Source organism: Antechinus flavipes, chromosome 4 (genome assembly GCF_016432865.1).
Source record: "Antechinus flavipes isolate AdamAnt ecotype Samford, QLD, Australia chromosome 4, AdamAnt_v2, whole genome shotgun sequence".
In the NCBI taxonomy this organism is placed as follows: Eukaryota; Metazoa; Chordata; class Mammalia; order Dasyuromorphia; family Dasyuridae; genus Antechinus; species Antechinus flavipes.
The window spans coordinates 60,946,219-60,966,032 of NC_067401.1; positions in this window are offsets into that span (position 1 = coordinate 60,946,219).

Consider the following 19,814-nt stretch of genomic DNA (forward strand, 5'->3'; position numbering starts at 1 on the left):
CAGAATTTTTGGCTCTGTTTTAACCCTGTTCCTTACAGGAATTTGATTCTTGTTTTGTGCTCTGATGATCACATTCCAATCTTATGTTGTAGTTTCAATCTTGTTACTTCTACCCACACACGTTCCCTGCTTGTACTCTCTTCTAAATACCATAATTCCTATTTCATTTAATCTTGCCTTTTACTTTTATTTCCAAGATTAAATCACATTTTATTTATGTGACTTACAAGCTAAAATATTTTGATATTTGCCTACTGAAAGATCTCCCAAATGTCATTTGTCTACTTTTCAATACTTCTCTTTACATATTCTTTTTACACGGCTTACCATATGTTAGTTGTTAAGTACTAGAAATACACAACAAAAAGCAAGACTATGGCCTCCAGAAGTTTACACTTTAATAATAAAAAAACATATACATGGGTACTAGTGCTGGGGAGATGTTTTGGTCAAGGAAAGCACAGAATTAGAAGGTGTTGTTACCACAGAGGAATTCTTTGACATATCTTTTCCATAAATGATACTGTTGATTTGCTTACTATTACCCAGAGCAAGAAGTGTGATCAAGATATTTTTGGTAAAATTGTATGAAGATGTCAAAAGATTCAATATCAGACTTTAAATGATGAAAGTTCATGAATCAGAAGTTCATGTCCTCAGTATTGTGGGTGAAGTGCCATTTTGGAGGTAGAGTTTAAAGTTCTAAATTCTATGGAGATGAGAATAATCCATAGAATCAGCATCTATGAAAATAATTGAGAGTCAAAATAATGGCTCTAGGAATGCAAAAGCAAAATTTCACTTATGAGGAAAGAATTTTAATAAGAATAAATTTAAAGTTCTATGAATTAAATATTTAGTTTAAAATTTCCACTTAATAATTACCTGATGAGAGAGAAGCATTTAGAGAGCAGTTCATATGAATAATATCTGAAAAAAGTTTAGTATAACATGAGTCAAAATGTGATAGAGTTGCCAAAAAATTGTGTTAGCGGGCTTCATTTTTTAAAACAAAACTAGTTAGAAGTGTAGAAAATCTAAAACAAGTGAAGTGATAGTAAGACCCCAAATTAGGCTAAAGACATTTAAAAAATGGATGAATAGATAGATAAAAAAGCATTTATAAAACGTTTATGATGAATAAATTACTATATTAAATGCTGAATATACAAACTGATCATCAAAATCTCTCCTCCTCTCAAGGAGTTCACATTCTAATAGGATAAGAATGACATATCAAATTGTAAGTTTGATGAAAGGGCTTCATAGTTTTTATGGTGACAGTAAAGTAAATGGTAATGAATCTTTTTTAGTAGTACTACCAATGATAAAGATGATATACACTTCAAATGTTGAACTTTATCAAAATGCCATATACTTGTGTGGTAGGAAATTTCTTTTCTTTGTCTTCAGTAGCTTTATTTTGCTGATGAGGAAGGGGCTTTAGAATCTGAAAAGGCAATTATCAATTCAAATTTTCACAAGGGTTTTTTTTTTTTTTTTTCCTGAAAGGGGGGTGGCCTGGTACATTGCTTTTATAGGATTCTTGAATTCAGGGCCTGATGTTATCCCCAATTGGGTTTGAAGGGAGGTCATAGTTGAGGTTATGATGGTAATTTTGAATCATCTTTCCTATATCACCTAAAACACCTAATATCTTGTTTTTTACAGTGCCTTGGGCTTTAGGTAAATTGAATTGCTCTCATTGTGAGAACATTTTGTTAGTTGATGGGTTCTTTTTCTACATGAAGCATTCTCCTGGATCATACTTGGGTACTGTAATGAAAATATAGATAGTGGCCTGATAGAGCACTAATATTCCAAAGCCTCTTGGGCTTCTGTCCAATGATGACAGCTGATCAGCAATTGATGCCAGTTACCAAAGAAGAGAGGTCTATTTTCCACAGATAGGATTTGCCTTCTTGATTGTTTTAGAAGCCAGCTTAGAAGGTTGAAGTATATGCCTAGGAGACACCATATATTAATATTCAGACAACTCTTAGGCTCAAGGTCCTAAGATATCTTCCCTCAGGTATTAAGGGAATGAAAGACTGAAGTGATAGAGGTGCTTTGATTTGCTTGACATACACTAATTCTTCTCTCTCCCTCAGGATACATTGCTATTTCAGCTAGGTTGGTTTGCCTATCTTGTCAGGAACTTGGTGGAACAGCTGACTCTTTATGTAAAGAGTTGCTCCTTTGAATAATAGCCATTGGGGTAAGGTTAGAAGATATCTGGATATCTGGAGAATTATACTCAGATTATGGTTACAGAATTTTAATAACCATGACAATCTAGAACATGTCCAGAAGTGAACATCCATGATAGTAAAGGACTTAAACTAATGTTGCAAGAATGATTTAAAAAAAGAAAAACACTTGTAATTTTCCTGAAGACAAAGAAAAATTCAGGCAGGAAGGTTTTATGATATTTTCTCTTTTTATGGAAGGCTTATATCTTTTTATGTTGTTGTTGTTGTTCTAGAAGACAAAAGTAGAAGCAGTAAATGGATGTTACAGGATGTCAGATTTTGACTTGATGTAAGGAAGAAAAGACAAATAAAAAGATTTGAAAGCAAATGGAATAGTCTTTTTTCAGTAGAGGTATTCAGGCAGAAAATAGATGACCAGGTGTTGAATAAATCATATGGGATTCATACTTTAGGTAAAGATGTTTCTATATGACTTACATGTTGCTTTCCCACTCTGAACTTCTTTGATTATCTAATAATGTGTGGAATCTAGTATAGTAAAGAAAGAGATTTATACTTCTCCCATCTAAGTAGTGGAATTGATATAGTCATAGTATATAACACAGATGACAAAATGGTGATGAGGTTTTAACATATAGTTATCATTTTATATAACATGAACTCTTCTCTATATGATTGAAGCAGAAAGATAAAAAATGATTTAACAAATTTAAAGTACTATAGAAATGATGATGTCATTCTTGTTTTTTTTTTTTTTGTTTTCATTACTAGAAGCCCAAATCCATCAATCATGGGAGTTTGCTGTAGTAGGCTAGGGATAGAAAAAAATAAAACGGACATTTTTTTTGCTGATTTTTATTTCAAGAACTTGTTCTATCATGTATAGGAGCTAAAGGAAAAGATGGACATAAATGTTAAGAAGAAAGTCTTGATGGATTGAGGTTGAAGACAATTTTTAAAAATAGATTTTTAGAGGGGGAAGAATTTTTTGAATATTGTTTTCAGGGCTATTAATAATTGTTTTTAAAATAATTCTGAGTAGGCTAACATAATATATCAATTTAACTGGAAAGATACATATAAACTATTTCCTTCTGGATAGGTAAATAAACTTTGTTGCTAGACTGAGTGTCTGGAAGATTTAGGGATAAATCACAGTTTCAGTGACAACCTGTATGCCTTTGGGCAAATCATTTGCTTTCTCTGTGTCTCAATGTACATATCTATAAAATAAGTTTCTACTAGATAAGACCCAAGGTTCCATCTAATTCTAAATCTAAATTCTAAATCAGAATTACCTTTTATTGTATTTGAGAGGCAGTGTAGCACAGTGTAAAGAACACTGGCTCTGAATTCAGAGGCTAAGGTTGAAAATTAACTTTTGATGGTGACTATTTTGTGTACTTCAGCAATTTACAATTCCCTAGGCCTCAGTTTACCAATTTATAAAATTTGGGAATTGGAATTGGACTTTTAGGACTCTCCAGCTGTAGATAAATGAAATCCCACAGACATAGCAAGCTTCTTATGAAAAAAGTTAACTATATGATGCAAAATAATCCCTATTTCAATTTATTTTTTCATTTTAAACTGGAATACTAAGAAATTAAGACAGCTTTCCAAGATCACACAATAAGTATATGTCAGAAGAAAGACTTTGGATCCTGGTATTCCTAACTCTAACAACAGCTCTCTTTCCACCACCCTTGCTATAATCCTTCAGAATATGTAGGATAGAAAAGAGCTGTGTTACAATTTTTATGCATAGTAGTTGCACCACTATTATTGTTAGGTGCAAGGGATTTGTCTAAAGTTTTAGCAAATTTGTCCCACATTTGATTTGCATGTATACAGACATTCTCTAATTTCCTATCAAAATTTGCTGCTCAAATTACTATTTCATTCTTACAGGATCAACCCAACTTCATCTAAACTAGATTTTTATAGTTCTTTTTCTTTTCTAAAAGCATGTTTTTACCTTCTTATACTGCTTTCTTTTCTTAATGATTTAAGACTTAGTAACAGAAGAAAAAAAATGAGGAAAAAGGTAATGGTAAACTACGTGAATCATCTCAGCAATCCTTCTTGCTAAGGTAACCTTATCTTTGAAGTAGAATTTAAGAAAAAAAATTAAATTTTTGATATTTTCCATATTGATCATTTAAAAAACAAAACTGTATAAAATGTTTATATTTCTTTATAAGCTGAAACTTTCTCTTTTTTTTTTAACTTTTTATTGACAGAACACATGCCAGGGTAATTTTTTACAACCTTATCCCTTGCACTCACTTCTGTTCCGATTTTTCCTCTCCCTCCCTCCATCCCCTCCCCCAGATGGCAAGCAGTCCTTTACATGTTGAATAGGCTACATTATATCCTAGATAAAATATATGTGTGCAGAACCAAACAGTTTTCTTGTTGCACAGGGAGAATTGGATTCAGAAGGTATAAATAACCCGAGAAGAAAAACAGAAATGCAAGCAGTTTATATTCATTTCCCAGTGTTCTTTCTTTGAGTGTAGCTGCTTCTGTCCATCCTTGATCAATTGAAACTGAATTTAAGCTGAAACTTTCAATCTTCTTCTGTAGAGCATGTGATAGGTTAGCTTCTCACACTATATAATACTGTGATTATGCTTCTCAAGGGGGAAAAAGCAACTTGGATGCTACATGAACTAATCATTTAACGTATCTTCATTTACTACCCAGTATGATGGGTAGCCACCAAGAAAGTTCAATGATATTCCCAAGTGTAGTTCTTTCCTCTCTTTTCTTTTGCTTCTTCCTTTTCCTCTCCTTTTCTCTCTTCCTCTATTTCTATCTCTGCCTCTTCTTCTTTCTCTCCCTCCCTCTCTCTGTCCTTTTCTCCCTCTCTCTTTCTTCCTTTCTCCCTCTCTCTCTTTCTGTCCCTCTCTCTGTATTTCTCTCTCTGCCCTCACTCAGAAATCAGAAAGACCTGGGGTTCAAACATTAGCTGCAACGAACTTGAGTAAGTCAGCTAATCATTATGTGTCCTAAGGAATAACTTGGAATTTCTACTAAATCACAGATGTTTTGTCATCCGCATCCATGGAATAGTTCTCCACAAAGGAATTCCCAAAATTATGAAATCACACATACATTTTCAAAATTCTAGAGTATGCAATATTTCTTTGCACTCATTCAATGTTTTATAAATATTTATTTAATTGAATTCACATTTGAGAAAATATATATAGCCTTAAAAATTATTGCCCAAAGAACACTAAATTCCTCAATTAAATATCCTCTAAATGTTATAGAGCTGGAAGGGTCTTTAACTTGTCTAACCTATAATAGAGAATGTATTATTATAAATGAGGAAACTGAAGCACCAGAAAGTGAATCTTCCAAAACTTTAAGTGTTATGTAATTGCTTGCTACTATAATGAGGATGGTATTTTCTAATTCTAGAACTTCATTCTGTCCATGTAATCATCAATTTGTTCAAGATCCTTGAAGTTATACATCATTTTTTTTCTTTTTGTACTCCTTATGCTTTGCACATTTCACATTGAAGATATTTGATGAATAAATGCTTTTTAGATTGTTTTAGATCTTTTTCCAAGTTCAGGGTGTCATACATGTAGTACATGAGAGATCTGGGATTAAAACTTCATACCCCATACTCCAAATTTTGTCTTATTTCTATAACATCACGTTGCCTATCTGTGCCTCTTTGTCTCAATTATTAGAGTAAAATCCTGTTTTACACCTCTACATCCCTAAGGTTGTAGTTCCACCTCTGTCCTAATTTATTTCAGCAAGTCTAAACATCTAGACTTTATCAATCAAAAATATAAACAAGGTTCATATTGAACTTAAATGATTTAAATGATTTGACTATTGGATGAAAGCAGATTATACCACATGTGAAATATGTTTCCATTACCTGGAGATAATGAGACATAATTATAAGCTAATGTACAAAAATAACAATCAGTCTAGTGAGGTTGTTTAAGTAGTGGACAGTTTCATTCTTGTGTTACTCCTGTTTCAGTGGGGAAATCTTAGTTGAATCCAGAGAGGTTTTATCACTCTTCTGTTTCCCTTCCTCACTAACCATGTCACTGGAGACAATGCATAAAGTATACAGAAAAAGACAGAGAAACAAATGAAAGGCAAATTGCTGTGCCCTTTTTATTAAAGAGCTATCTCTAGTAGCAGAGAAATATATATTAAGAAAAAAAAAGCAAAAACAAAAGTAGACTAAAATGGCAAAAGAAAGATAGCTACCTATAGGAGGAAGCAGATGTGAGATCAGTACTGGAGGCCAAGACAGTTAAGAAATTGAGAAAAGATTTTCAGCAATTTGGAGTAGAGTTTATCCTGTGGCTAAATTTGTTTTCTACAAATGTGCCTCATACTCATTAGACTCTGAATTCTCTTAGGCTCTGTGTTCTTGTCCAAGAGTATACCTAAGACTTTTTGAAGGGAATAGAATGATGAGACAGGGAAATGTTTTGTAATAACTGTACTTATAATGCATTATTCAGTCTTCCTGATTATTAATGGTAAACAAACTTGTGAGGGTTCAGGAGAGTATGAGTAACCTAGTGCATCAGGATTATTCCTGTAACACTGTGGGAGAGGCAATCAGCTACTGGTTGAATCAATATTGATTGAAATTGTCAGAATGAGTACAAACAGAACTAATGCAGACAAGATTAGAAGGGAAGCAATAAACTGGGAAAATATTTTTACACTCAAAGGTTCTGATAAAGGCCTCATTTCCAAAATATATAGAAAATTGACTCTAATTTCTAAGAAATCAAGCTATTCTCCAATTGATAAATGGTCAAAGGATATGAACAGACAATTCTCAGATGAAGAAATTGAAACTATTTCTAGCCATATGAAAAGATGTTCCAAGTCATTATTAATCAGAGAAATGAAAATTAAGACAACTCTGAGATACCACTACATACCTGTCAGACAGGCTAGAATGACAGGAAAAGATAATGTGGAATATTGGAGGGGATGTGGGAAAACAGGGACACTGATACATTGTTGGTGGAATTATGAATACATCCAACCACTCTGGGGAGCAATTTGGAATTATGCTCAAAAAGTTATCAAACTGTGCATATCCTTTGATCCAGCAGTGTTACTACTGGGTTTATATCCCAAAGAGATCGTAATGAAGGGAAAGGGACCTGTATGTGCACGAATGTTGGTGGCATCCTCTTTGTAGTGGCCAGAAATTGAAAACTGAGTAGATGCCCTTCAATTGGAGAATGGCTGAATAAATTGTGGTATATGAATGTTGGTCATTTCTTACAGAACAACAATATTCCATAATATTCATAAACCACTCATATCAGATTTTGAAGAAGTAAGGCTAAGCTTTCCTGTAAATAGCTAAAGATGACAAAAAGATAATGATGATTCTTGTTATTGTTGTTTCTGTTTGTTTTTTGATTGATTCACATAAAAGGCTTTTACATCCTATCCTACTTTTATTGGCAGTATATAAAAAACAATTAATACCTAAAAGAGTCTTATCCTAATCTCTTCAAAAGGCTGACATATTTGACTGAGAATCCAACACTGTCACTGTGACCTTCCCAAGATGCTTCATTTCCCAGTACTCTTGATTATATAACATAGTGTTTCCCCTTAATTAACTGAATGACACTGGCAGGTCATCATCTTTCCATGTTTCAGCTTACTCATTTGTAAAATGAGGTAGTAAACTACATGAAATTATGATCTCTTCCATTATTAACATTTAGTGACTACAAACAAAAGGGAGCTCATTTTCCTCAGAAAGTTAAGTTTTCACAGAGTAGGTTGTTAGAAAAGTCCCAACTATACTTGCCAGAATTGAGCACAGACATTTTTATGAATATTCTCTATTAAGTGACTGGAGCCTCAGGCTGCAGTCACCAACAATCTTCCTTTCAAATAAATTCATTTCACAATCACTTTTTCTTCCTTATCATTTAAATTTTTGTGCTTTAGTAAAGGGAGGAAGATTGGAATTAAATACCTATGTTTTTGTTCTTTCTTCCTCCCTCCCTTCTCTTCCTTGTCAAAGTAGGAATAAGATGGATCTGATTATCTCCCATGAATTCGAATCTTTAAATTCTTGTTTGAAAAAAATGCTCATCAAAATAAAGTTTCTAAGATGGTTAGTAAAGACCAAAAGATAATTTTATTATCATTATCATTATTATTGTTATTGCCAGGTGAGGGGGGAATTATTATTTTTGGTTTTATTTTTTTTTCCTAAAACTAGCCAGATTATGAAGTGCTGGACTTGAAGTCAGGAAGACTTGGGCAAATTTTCCATCCACCATTCTGAAGAGCAATATGGAACTATGCCCAAAGGGCTATCAAACTATTCATACCCTTTGATCCAGCAATGTTTCTACTGGGCCTGTATTCCAAAGAGATCATACAAAAGAAAAAATGGCCCACATGTGCAAAAAATATTTTTAACAGCACTTTTTATAGTGACAAGGAACTGGAATCCCACTGAATGCCCATCAGTTCGAGAATAACTAAATAAGTTATGGTATATGAATGTTATGAATATTATTGTTCTATAAGATGATTAACAGGATGACTTTGGAAGAATCTGCAGAGATTTACATGAATTGATGCTAAGTGAACTGAGTAGAGACAAAAAAAAACATTGTCAACAACAATAAGATTATATGATGATCAATTATGAGGGATGTGGCTCTTTTCAACAATGAGATGATTTAGGCCAGTTCCAATGATTTTGTGATGGAGAGAGCCATCTGCATCCAGAGAGGACTTTGGAGAAAGAATGTGGATTACAACATAGTATTTTCACTTTTTGTTGTTGTTTGCTTGCATTTTTTTCCTCATTTTTTTTTTCCTTTTGAATCTGAATGTTCTTGAGCAGTATAATTGTTGATATATATATTTGTGTGTGTGTGTGTGTATGTATGTATGTATGTATGTATAGAGAGAGAGAGAGAGAGAGAGAGAGAGAGAGAGAGAGAGAGAAGAATTGCACATGTATAACATATATTGGATCTTTTGCCATCTGGGAGAGAGAGAGTTGGGGGAAGGGAGAAAGAGAAAAAAAAAATTTGGAACACAAGATTTTGCAAGAATGAATGTTGAAAACTATCTATGCATGTGTTTTAAAAATAAAAAGCTTTGTTAAAATAACAACAACCAAAAAAAAACATTCTCCCTACTGATCTGACCCATATTCTATTATGTAAAATGAGGGAAGATAATATTGATAAAACTTACTTCTCCAGACTTGGGGAAGGCTCTAATGAAATAGTTATTTTTTATCTTTTAAAAATTTACTCATAAAAAAATAAAAAATAAAAAAAAACTTATTTATTTAGAAAACATTTAAAGCTTCTAAGGACAAATTAAAAAAATAAAGTTGGGAGAGAATTTCAATGACTTGTCTAAGATCAGATAAATATTTAGTAAAATTTTTTGGAGGCAATTGAGGTTAAGTGAACACTTAACCATGGTCACACAGCTAGTAAGTATTAAATGTCTAAGGCCATTTGAACCCAGATCATCCTAACTTCAGGTTTTGTGCTCTAAGCACTGCATCATCCAACTGTTGCCTTTAGTAAATTTATGAGGCAAGATTTGAATTTAGGAATGATTATTTCAAAATCCTATCTCTAGGCACTATGATACTTAACTACCTTTCAAGTATAAAGATTTATATATAAATAGGTAATTTGTATTATGACATTATCAGATTCTAGTATTGCTATTGTGAGAATATTGACTTTTTTTAGAAAGTGAAACTTTTTTTCTTTTCTTCTGTTTCTTTTCTTGTGGGTTTTCCCTTCTGTTCTGATTTTTCTCTCCCAATATGACTCATGTGGAAATATGTAAAATAATTGTACATGTATTACATAATTATTTTTAATAAAATATAATAAATGAAACTGGACAAAATATAAAGTGAAAATAATTATAATGCCATTATCCCTTTATATTCTATTTTTCCACATACTTATAATATAAATAAGAAATAACATTTTCATTCATTTATTAGGATCATAGAATTTTAACTAGAAAAGATAGAAGTCATTTTCTATGATTCCTTCCTTTTGCAAAAGAAGGAACTAGGGCCAGGAGGATAAAATTCTTTATCTAAGGTTGTGTATACTTAGTAAACTTGACCGAATCTTTGCAGCATTCAATCTTTCTAATGATAGCCTAAGTGCACAGGTTGATACAGGAAATTAATATATATATCTTTAAAAATTGCAAACATTTTACAGTATGTACATTTTTTCATTTACTCTTAATAATGATCCTGTAATATAACTATTATTAATGTTATTATTATTCTCATTTTATATATGGACCTTAAAAGAGCTTAAGTAACTTACTTAAAATTACTTGTCTAATAAGTGAGTGAGATGGAATTTGAGTCCTGGTCATTTGAGCTCCAAATACTGCTCTCTATCTATCATATCATTCTGCCTCAATATCATTAAAGAAATGTGTCTTAAAATAATAATAATTACAATCATAATCTGGGCCAGTTATGTAGCTTAATCTACAAATCACAGTTAAATATTCTACAAACTATATTCATAAAAAGGAAAATATAAAAAGACAAGAGAATAGAATCTTGCATCTGCGAAAGAGTCTCAATGCCGAGAAAATAAGCAAATAATTATACTTTTTAAGGAAGAACATGGGCAACAAATCTTCAGGGTAAGAAAATATGGATGGGGTATGGTATAGTTCAAAAAAAGGTGAATCACAGAACTAAATTTCTGGGGCCACTGAAGTATCTGGCGCAATATATTAGAGGCAACAGAATAAATGCTATGGTGTATGTATGCACCTATAAGATAGGGCACAAATTTCCAGGAATTTATACTCTCAGGGGAAAATATAAATTATATATAAAAATAAATATGGTACAAATCAGAAGATACTTGTTAAATGAGTATAAATGCCAAGTAGTAGCAATAATAAAAAGGAAAGAATGTTTTCTTCTGTGTGACCATAGGCAAAGCATTTAAAATAGATATATGGTGTACTTGGCTTAGGCTCAGAGAAAGCTGATATTGAGTTGTTACATAAGGGTTTGACCCTGAAGAAATCATCTAAGGTGTTCAACCTCTCTGTTCTTAAAGACAGTTTTTGTAGTGTAAGTGCCTTAGGATATATTTCATATCCTAAATATTGAAAAGGAGCATGTCTTTGAATTTTTTCTGTAGCGATATGAAGTTTGTAGTATCTTAGTGTTTCTATGGTTTTTTGTAGACATGCTTCTAGAATTTGTTCCTCCGATGCACATCCCAATATATCATCCATATAGTGTAATAGCATAACTTTTGGAAATGCTTTTCTTATTGGAGCAAGAGCAGCAGCAACATACATTTGACACATAGTGGGGCTGTTCTTCATACCCTGTGGCAAAACCGTCCATTCATATCTTTTATAAGGCTCAGCTAAATTGACACTGGGCACCGAAAAGGCAAATCTCTTCATATCCTCCTTATCCAGAGGAATGGAATAGAAACAATCCTTGATGTCTATAACCCAAAGAGGCCATTCTCTAGGAAGCTGAGTAGGAGATGGAAGTCCAGGCTGAAGAGTTCCCATAGTTTCCATCTGTTCGTTCACTTTTCTTAAATCAGTGAGCATCCTCCATTTTCCTGATTTCTTTTTTACAACGAACACTGGGGAATTCCAAGGACTTAGAGAAGGTTGTAAATGCCCTTGTTCAAGCTGCTCCTGTACTATATCTAATAAGGCCTGAATTTTATCGCTACTTAAGGGCCACTGTTCTATCCACACTGGTGTATCAGTTTTCCATTGGATAGGAATAGGTGAAAGTGTTGGCAGGCCTTCAACAGCAGCCCTGCTTAAAAAACCGAAGTACTCATTTTTAACCCCAATTGTTGTAAAACGTCTCTTCCCCACAGATTGATGGGGATTTTTTCAACTATAAAAGGAGTAAAAACTCCTGTTTTGCCTTCAAAAGTCCATCTCATAGGGGCAGCACTAACTTCAGCTGCTATTGATCCTCCTACTCCAGACATATAGGTATCTGCTTTAATCTTTGGCCAGTGACTGGGCCAACTGGCACCTCTAATAACTGTACGATCCGCACCTGTGTCTACCAATCCTTCCAATGGTAGGCCATTTATATAGATAGTGAGCATAGGTCGGTCAGCCGTTACTGCTGCTGTCCAGTATATTTCTGGTTTTTGTGGTCTGGAGTCAGAACCTGGGTGACTATCACGAGGCTGCTTATTAGGATTCTGTATGAGTAACCCTGATGCTACTACGTCTCCTGGGTGATAAGTCACACATTGACTACCTGTATTAGTGACTGGGATATTATCTACACATTCCCCAGTTTCCCACATCAGTGTGTGGATGGACACTGTTTTGTACATACAAGAAGGTGAAATGGTCAAGCCTACTGTGCCTGGAGGTAAGGGATCCATAGGCTGGAGAGGAACAGATTTCACCTCTCCAGGGGGTATCTCAGTTGTCCCAGCTGCATATAGCTCTATTCTCCCCAATTGTAATTCCCTTCTGCCATCAGGTTGCTTCCTGGCTGGTTGACTGTGTAATCCCCTTCTCCCATCGTATGGCTTTGAGTTCAAATGTTGGAGTTTGTTCTCAGAGGACAGCCGGTTTAGAGGCTTAGAGCCCTTCGGATGTCTCCAAATCCAAAGGTTCTGTCCTTCAGCCTCTGCCTCTGCCTTCTTCTGCCTCCAACAGAGATGGAAGATCTCTCTTATCTCCTTCTGGGGGGCCCAGGCACCAATTTGCCGCGGAGAGAGGGCTTCTGGCGTAGCTCCACTGAAGTCCGTCAAAAGTGTTCTCTGCAGCAGAGTCGTTTCTCTCGAGTCTAGCGCGATCAGCCAGCCAAGAGGAAAAAATGTATTCTGCCATAGATCCTTCATCGCTGGCTTTTTATCTGCCTCTTCTGAGAGAATGGGATTATGGGTTTTCTCCCATAGTGCTCTCTGGCCCAATGACTTTAAGGGAGGTGTGAACTCTCTTGAAGTTAGAAAGTGTACTTTGTGAAGCTAGCATACTTGTGGAGTCCAATGAGTAAAGGTGGGAACACAAGCCTTGTCTTGATTAGTTCTACTTAGTACCTTGTTTCAGGTTCTGGCCAAAACAACTTCTTGTAAGATTAGATCAACTCTAATTACTTAGCAGTTAGTAAGGATTCCAACAGTAAGTAGCATTATCTTACTTACTGATGGCTAACCCTTGACCTTGTGAAGTGATCTTTTGATTCTCTTGACTTTCTATTTGCCTTTCAGCTAATTTCTTTTACATGTGTTCTCTCTTTTATTTAGAGAGTAAACTCCTGGAGAGTACTTAACTCACTATTTCTATTGGTTTAATACAGTGCTGAACACATAATAAGTACTTAATAAATCCCTTTCATTCATTCATTCTTTCATGGAAACTGCTTCACAAATCATAAAGGGTTATACAAATGTTATCTATCATTATATGATTCATGTGAGTAATATAGCAATGCCTTGGGATTTCATAAGAAATATTGGGCATAAACAGGGAGATGATTGGGGAAACTATTTGAAACAATATATTAGATCTTCTTATAATTTATTCTTGAGAGTTAAGGGCATTTTTCTGAACATTGTTCATATTATATGAAGGCTTTATTGTGAGTGTTTGTATGTGCATGTGAATATGGGAGGCTTGGAGGTGAGGAGATACATAGTAATTATAGCTCTTAAATATAGATATTCATATTATATGAGATAGAGAAAGAGAAAAAGAATATATATGTGTACAGAGACGGGGAGGGGGGAAGGAAGGGAGGGAGAAGGAGAATCTTTCTGGCCATACTATGGGATAGATGCTATTGTTTTCATTTAATAATAAAAAAAGACTCAGAGAAATTATGTAACTTTTTTCATTGCCACATATTTAGTGTCAAAGGTGACATTGAAGCCTTAAGTCACTTCTGAAACCATGTCCTATATTCTTTTTACTTGGCTATGCTCTGTTACATCCTTTGCATAATTTTTAAATTATTATGCACTCACTCCTACCAATACATGTGAATTTGGAATTAACAAAACCATTCACATTTTATTTTATTTTAGTGTTCATCTTATCATAAGATATTCTGAAATAAATATTATAGTTATTTTTATTCTTTCAAGGGAAATGCACATAGTTATTCTCTATCATAGACTGTTCTTCATACATAGTTGTGTACTACTTAGGAGAGTCAGAATATATGTTTTTATTTAATCAGTGGGGCATAGATCCAAAGAAAAGTAGTCAATGGGGTTTGTGCAGTTTTTTTGCCTTCTGAGTATTTCACAAGAGTTTTATCTTACTTTTAAGTTGGCAGAGCTGATTTTAAAATAGTCTATCTCCAGTTGTCTCCTTGTTCAGGTCCCTGGATGAATTCTCTTATGTGAAATTGGCTTTCATCTTTTCTTTTCCCCCTAGGTGAAAGGTTTACCAGTAGGCTTTTGAAAAAGGAAACTACCTAAAATATCCTAAACTGAAAAAATGAACATACTACTTTGTTCAAGGAGACTGGGCAGAATCAGCCAGCTATATCCCAAAGCCACCCAGTTCATCATTTTGTTCCCTGAGACTTGGTTATCAACTAGTCTTAAAAGAGATTGATGATAGTTAAATTGAAACTCAGCAGGAAGACTAATACTTAATGAAATGTCTACTTCTTTTTTTTCCAATGCTCAAATGCTCTCACAGATTAGATTAAATAAAATAAAACACTTATTAAATACATAGAATGTATCAGGTATTCTAGTCAATGCTAAGAGAGTAAATACAAATAAAATAAAGAAAAGAAGAAAATAAGACAGCCTTAGTCCCTAAAAAGCTTACTATCCAATTGTGAAGATAGCACAAAAAAAAAAAAAAAAAGGAAGCTGAAAAGGTGGAGATGGGTAACAGTGAAGATATAGCAATAATATTCAAGTGTTTTGCAGTAGGAGCAAGATTAGAAATGTGCAAAGTGAATGAGGATGTTTCTCAGATGGAATTTCATAAAGATTATTAGAGCACAGGTAAAGAAATAGTTCCTAGAAATTTGAGGCTTCTACATCATCCCTGGGGAGGTAGAAATTTGGACTTCTGCTGTTTTTTAGCTGCCACTTGACTAGGCAGTCAAGTGCAGAATGTGTATTTGTGTTTGTGTGTGTCTATGTTCATGCATGTTAGGTTGAAGCATGGATGGGAGCTCATAACTATGCAACAGAGATAGAGAGTAGGGGTGAGGAAGAATTTTTTTGGGGGAAATGTAAACCTTACTCTCACTTAGCCCAACTTCTCGTTCCCTTCCTGACTGATGGATTCACCTATGTTTCTCTCTGCATTTAGAGTGTATTGTAATTTTGTTATCATAAGAAACAGTAATAATTCTAAACAAAACTGATAAATGCCTTTAGGTCTTTAGCCTTCTTTTTCATTAGTGCTAATTTGTACTTTGAAAACAATTATCTTCCTTTTCTCTAAACCTGGATACTTATTTCCAGAAATTCACAGCTCCTCCTGTCATATGAAAATCTCTCATAAAAAGAGCTTATGAGTACATTTACCCTGTTATAGATGACTGATAAGCAATATTCTTGGTGGAAAATCTATTTTTCTTGGTACTAATTGTCAGGACAAAAATTAGCACAAGGACTAGAGAATCCATTTATATTCTGTTGCATTTCAGTCTCAGAAGATGTTTTGAGTGCATAGTGATCAGCAAACCAAAAGGCACAAAAGTCATGACTTATAGCCTTTTCAAGTTAAATTATTTAACCATCAGTGAAGTGGCTTAACCTTGGTGCTATTTTTGTCTTTGTTGAAGGCATCTGATAACATTGCTGAAAATATGATAAAAAGCATGGATGCAAACATATAGCTTTTGTATGAGTAGTGGATTCTTTATGCCATGTTAATCTCTACTGGAATAGAATAAGACCAATCCTTTTTCTACATAAGAGCAACTTAATGAGATTCAAAAATCTCTTCTTTGGTTTAAAGTTCAGCTAACTTAGCTTTAGCAATAAAAGAAGAAAAAGAAATTGAAGAAATTATAGCAGGTCATTAGGATATAAAATTATCACTCTTTGCAGATGAAATGATGGTATGTATATATAATCGATAGAATCATCTATAAATTTCTAGAAACAATTAACAACTTTAGTAAAATTTCAGGATATAAAATAAGCCCACATAAGTCATCAACATTTTTATATGTTACCAACTAAATCCAAGAACAAGAGATAGAAAGAGAAATCCCATTTGAAATAACTGTAGACTATATAAAATGTTTGGGAATCTGCTGAAAAAAAAAGCAGGAACTTTATGCACACAATTACAAAATAATTTTTATCTGAATAAAGTCAGATCTAAACAATTAGAATGGTAGGCCAAGCTAATATAATAAAAATTATAGTTCTACTTAAATTGATCTACATATTCAGGGCCCCAACAGCATTCAAACTGCCAAGAATTCTTTATAGAGCTAAAAAAAATAACAAAAATCATCTGGACAAAAAAAGGTCAAGAATTTCAAAAAAATTAATAAAAAAAGGAAGGTAGCCTAGTTGCACCAAACCTAAAATTATATTTTAAAATATTGCTCATCAAAACCATTTGATACTAAGAAATAGAGTAGTGAATCAGTGGAATAGGTTAGGCTCATAAGACACAGTAGTCAATGTCTTTATAATCATTATTTGATAAACCCAAAGGCTCTAGCTTTGGGGATAAAAACTGTCTATTTCACAAAAATTGCTGGGAAAACTAAAAAAAACAAAACAAGGCAGTGTGGCAAAATATAGACATTGACCAACATCTAAAATTTTATACCAAGTTAAGGTCAAAATGGGTTCATGAATTAGATGTAAAAGAAGATACTATAAGCAAATTAGAAAAATAAGAGGTCTACCACTCAGATTTGTGGAGAAAGGAGGAATTTATGGCCAAAGAAGAACTAGAGAATATTATCAATAGCAAAATTGATTATTTTGATTAAATTCAATTTAAAAGTTTTTTGTAATAACAAAAGCAAGGCAACTAAGATTAGAAGGGAATGAGGAAGATGGGGGTAAATGTTACAACCAGTGCTTCTGATAAAGTCCTCATTTCTAAAATATTTATAGATTCTATTCAAATTTGTAAAAATATAAATCATTTCCTAATTGATAAATGGTTGAAGGATATGAACAGACAATTTTCAGACAAAGACACCAAAGTCATTTCTAATTATATGAAAACATGCTCTAAATTACTATTGATTAAAGAAATGGAAATTAAGACAACTCTGAGATACTACTTCCTATCTCTCAGATTGTTTAAGGTGAAGACAGAGATAGTGATAAATTTTGGAGGGGATGTGAGAAAACTAAGACACTAAAGCATTATTGGTAAAGTTGTTAAATGATCCAACCATTCTGGAGAAGAATTTGGAACTATGCCAAAGGTTTATAAACCTGTGCATTCTCTTTGAATCTACTGGGTCTACATCCAAAAGAGATTATAAAGAAAGAAAAGGGTACAAAAATCTTTATAATAGCTCTTTTTGTAATGTCATGAAGCTGGGAATTAAGTGGATGCTCATCAGTTGAAGAATGGCTGAATAATTTATCATCTACGAATGTAATGGAATATATTCTTTAAGAAATGATGAGCAGAATGATATATCCTTTAAGGCATCTTCAAAATATTTTGAACTGTTACTATCAGCATAAAATTGAATTTCATCTGTTTTTTTTTCCCCTGAGCCAAGAATCCTCCATCACTTTCTAAGTTTCACTTGCAATTTAGTTTTGATAGAGTTAAAGGCTGCTTTCTCAGAGATAGATGAACTATCTTGGCAAATCCTATTGAATTCTTATTTTTTTCATTTAGCAGATTCTGAATTTCTTCATAATTTTCACTACACAAAATTTGATTTTTGCACATGTTTTGGAACCAAGGAGTAAATGTGATGCTATGCTCCAAATCTCTAAAAGATGCTCCTATTGTACTTCACTATTATCAAATATGCATTGGGTTAGCTTTCCCTCTAAGTAAATAACAAATTGTTCAAAGTTGGAAAAGTGCTCTAATCTTCAGACATCAAGTTTGGTAGTTGTTTTGCCCTGAGACCAATACTTGGTAGTCTGTATCTACTATGGCATTAATGTTATTCAGAAGTACCATTTTGTCTTCTTTTAAGCACATTGATTATGAGGGTATTCAATTTTTCATTAAACTTCATCATGATTCTCATGACAAGAGCACAGGTACTGATGATGGTGGCAAGATATTTTCCTGCAAGTAGCACTCATATTGTCAGAGGTCTGTAATTCACTCCTTTTGAGAGTCATTAATTGTTGGAATCTTTACAAAATGTACATGACATCTCATCCCTGACATCTCAGGAAGGAAGATAAAAACACCAAAGGAAATAGGAAGTCATATCAGATTGGGGGTTTCTGAAGGGCCTCACTTGAGCCCTTTGACACATAAAGAATGCTTTAGTGTCTCAATTTTCTCACATCCCCTCCAAAATCCATCAATATAGGAGACATTACACATAATTACATAGATTACATAGATACATAGCAATATAACACAGGCTAGTAGTAATGTAACAAATAACATGAATCAACATGAGAATTTATACATGTCCATAAATCCTAGAAATAGTCCAAAAGGAATCCATTGTCCATTAATTCATGTGCCAGGAATCCAATAATTCCTGTAAGCTCTGAAGTACTGCAATAGTCTCATCAACAATTTTTCATATCAAGGAATCCAATGATTCATGCTGGTTTTCAAGAACTGAAAGCTGAAGATTTTAAAGGTCTTTTACCAGTCTCATTGTCAGCCATGCTCTTTCAGTGTCAGATGTTTCTTAAATCTTCTCCTTTGTTTTGAAGTTTTTCTGCTTTTCTGTTTCTCTCTGATGGACAAGGCGAATACTACTCATTGGCACCCATCTGATTCCTTCTCCATCTGTAGAAATACAAGTAAACCTTCTTCCTCAAGCAGTTAACCTATCTAATTCCCTTCTATTTACCACTTTTGGGATTTCTTCTCATCATCTGACAATTACATTGGAGCTGTTTGCACTGGACACTACCCTGTTGAGTTAAAAAACTTGTATTCTCCCCAACTGTAATCCTGATTGCTTTTCTATTGGTTGATGATATCAGAGTCCTGAATTTCTAAAGATTCTCTGGGCGTAACTTCAGCTGCTATCATGCTCCATCTGTTTTTTTTTTTTTTTATGATATCTAGAAGCTGGGCTCTGTCTCTCATTCCTCTGGGTCACTCTACATTCAGAGGCCAAATGAAAGCCTCAGTTACATTTTGGACATGGAGTTTGGGGTTTTGTCTCACCCTGTCTTCTCATTCTATCTCCATATCTACAATGAGCTCTCAAATGTCCAACTTTTCCACACTGAAAACATTGATGAGTTTCTCTAGAAGTCCCTTGCCAAGAAGGACCTTGTCTTTCCATGTTCATCATAGTTTGGGCATAATAAGCATTTGTGCCCACTGTGGCACAGTGTCTTATGATCTCCTCTAAAGGAGCATCTTTGTCTAGTTCCCATATAATTCTTTTGCAAACCACAT